This window comes from Oncorhynchus clarkii, chromosome 19 (assembly GCF_045791955.1).
Source record: "Oncorhynchus clarkii lewisi isolate Uvic-CL-2024 chromosome 19, UVic_Ocla_1.0, whole genome shotgun sequence".
NCBI classification, from domain to species: domain Eukaryota; kingdom Metazoa; phylum Chordata; class Actinopteri; order Salmoniformes; family Salmonidae; genus Oncorhynchus; species Oncorhynchus clarkii.
In genome coordinates, this window is record NC_092165.1 from 45,771,315 (window position 1) to 45,774,437 (window position 3,123).

Below are 3,123 nucleotides of genomic sequence, written 5' to 3' on the forward strand. Positions count from 1 at the left end.
GACAGACAAAATGAGAAAAAGAATCCAGAAAATCACATTGTAGGATTTTTAATGAATTTATTTGCAAATTATGTGTGGAGTAAAAAGTACAATATTTTCTTTAGAAATGTAGTGAAGAAGTAAAATTTGTCAAAAATATAAATAGTAAAGTAATGTACAAATACCCCAAAAACAACTTAAGTAGCTGTCACGCCCTGACCTTAGTATTCTTTGTTTTCGTTATTATTTTGGTTAGGTCAGGGTGTGACATGGGTGATGTATGTGTCTAGGAGTTTTGTATGTCTATGGATGTTCACTAGTCTAGGTGTTATGTATGTCTGTGGTTGCCTAGATTGGTTCTCAATTAGAGGCAGCTGTTTATCATGTCTGATTGGGAACCATATTTAGGCAGCCATATTCCTTGGGTATTTCGTGGGTTATTATCTATGGTTAGTTGCCTGTGTCTGCACTTGTTTATATATAGCGTCACGTTCGTTTTGTATAGTTTGTTTAGTGTTTCTTCGTTAATAAATAGAAGAATGTAGAATGTATTCACATCACGCTGTGCATTGGTCTCCTCCATTCAACGAAAGTGACAGAATAACCCACCAAACAAGGACCAAGCAGCGTGAAAAAGAGGAGTGGAGGACATCCTGGACCTGGGAGGAGGTAATGGCAGGGGACAAGACCCTGCCATGGAAGCTTTACCAGACAGCATAGATGGGCTACACATACAGAGACAGCGGGGTGTTGTTCCGTTCGCTTGGATAATCACTCCAGTGAGATACATTCAGCCTCTTGCGAATTGAAGGAAATTTATGAAACACAAAGATGAAAGATTTTTTTTTTGTTTTTCTTTTTTGTCTTTTTTTTGGGAAGCCTGGCTTCCCATGGCATCCATGAAAACACGCCATAGGGTACCAGTCAGTCACTATGATACCAGTCAGTCACTATGATAACAGACATGAATTGGGAATATGGCAAAATATATTGTCTCTATTGGATTCTTATGTGACCACAGATACCAACAAATAAACAAAATACATATTCAGTTCTAAAGAACAAGGGTATTGGCTGAACAACTGTCATATTAGTGCATTTAATATTGTTTGGTTAAAAAATCCTTCCAACCACTTGCTTAAAAACATATTTTATGACCATATAGTAACCAGAGATACACTCATAACATGTCATTGTCTCTCTCAGGAGATAACATCACATTGACACAATGCTTGTGGTTATGGTGACTAGCTCCCCCTGTTGGTGATCTGGCTCCTGCCTTCCTGTTCACGCCCAGAGCAGAGCAGAGACTGGAACACAGAAAAGGCTATATGTACACTCCTGACCTGCAAAGCGATATTTAACTTCAGAATTTGTTAACATTAGGTTACAGTTAGGGTTAAGGTCAGTTTTAGAGTTTAGTTAGTCGTTTTATAGGTCAGGAGTGTCCTTATAGCCTCTCCCCTGCAACACAGAAATACTTAACATATCAGACATACAACAACCCCTCCTGGTTTCTCCCTCATTACACAATTACCATAATACACCACACTCACCTCACCCCTAATAACTGTGGTCTGACTGAATGATAGCCAGCCTTGTTTTGGTTACACACACACACAGCTCCAATTCATCTGTTTATGTCTGGGTGGATTTCCTCTGTGTGAGTTATGAGGAAAGGCGAGACAGTGTGAAAATGTTATTTAGCCAGAAGAGAAAGTCTGGGAGTGAAACGTGACACTTTAATGATCTGGAGGACACCCCTGCACCTCTTCCTGCTTGCCAGTAGAACTTGTTTGTGCAGTGCAACATGGAAATAGTTCCAATTAGGAGCAGACAGGGTCCAAAACACGATGAAGCAGCTGAAGTCTGAATGTGAAGGCATCTTCAGTTGGAAGGAGGGTGGACATTCATTCCACTTTAGTGAAAACTATGAGGAGGTCAGTTAATTAACAAACTGAGGGGTATCCACTGAAGCAAGCTAGATCTACTCAGGGTTTCCTAAAGCTAACCAGCATCAGTTAGCTTCACATTCCAGCTCAGACTTCATCTATACTACAACGGTGGAGATTGCTCGTCAGCCTGCTGATAACTAGCAGGCTTGTAACTTCGCGTGCATGTCGCACATGTCTAGTCGAACGCTAAACTCTTCATTGAGACAATGCTGAAACGTTATTCCATGGGCGAGTCAATTCCGCATTTAAATTTGTGCCGAAAGAAAAGTTATCGTGCAAATTCAGCAGGCTAGTTTGAAATAGGCTTTTATTACGTATCTTTAACACCGACTTTGTTGTGCTTCTCAATACATCAACTTTTATCATAAAAAATTATGTCATCATACAAGTGTTTATACTGTGCGTGAAGTTTAAAATGCATTCTGTCATTACTAAATGTGTAATGTCATATTTTAACATAACTTTTTTTTTTTACACAAAAACAATTGATTAATAAAATATTTTATCAGTAGTCTTCCTCAAATGAAAGGGATGATGACGCAATCTTTGCAAGAGGGAAGGAATCTGATTACATTGGTCCTCAAATCGTGGCTCAGTCATTTAATTCAGGGTGAGTGAAGTTCAGTGGAGGCTGGTGGGATGAGCTATAGGAGGGCTGGCTTAAATTGAACGTATCAAACATATGGAAACCATGTTTGACTCAGTTCCATTTATTACATTCCAATGACCCTGTCCTCCTATAGCTCCTCCCACCAGACTCCACTGGTGGAGTTAGCTGTGAGCAGGTTAGTTCTGAAGGGTTCGTTGCCATATAAACTTACCTGGCTAAAAGGTGAGCCACTTTCATATGACCCGGTTATCCCGATCAGAGTTGACCAAAGATACCTCTCTAACTCATTAAGAAAGCTAAACTTAGATATGTATTTTTGGTTGTTGAAGCAGTTAACCTTGAAATGGGCATGGTCCATCTTTGTGAAAAAATATAAAGTGATTTCAGAATATTAAGGCAAGTTAGCTGGCTAATGCATTGATCTTGCTTTGGAGTATACTCCCCTCTGCTCTGTCTCCCCTGCATAAATCAACTCTGTAGCCCATAACATAATGACATGTACAGTGACTAGGCCCACTAGGTAACTTATTGATCCTGCGTTCTGGAACAGCCCCTAGCAATCACAGCTACAAACCAGAG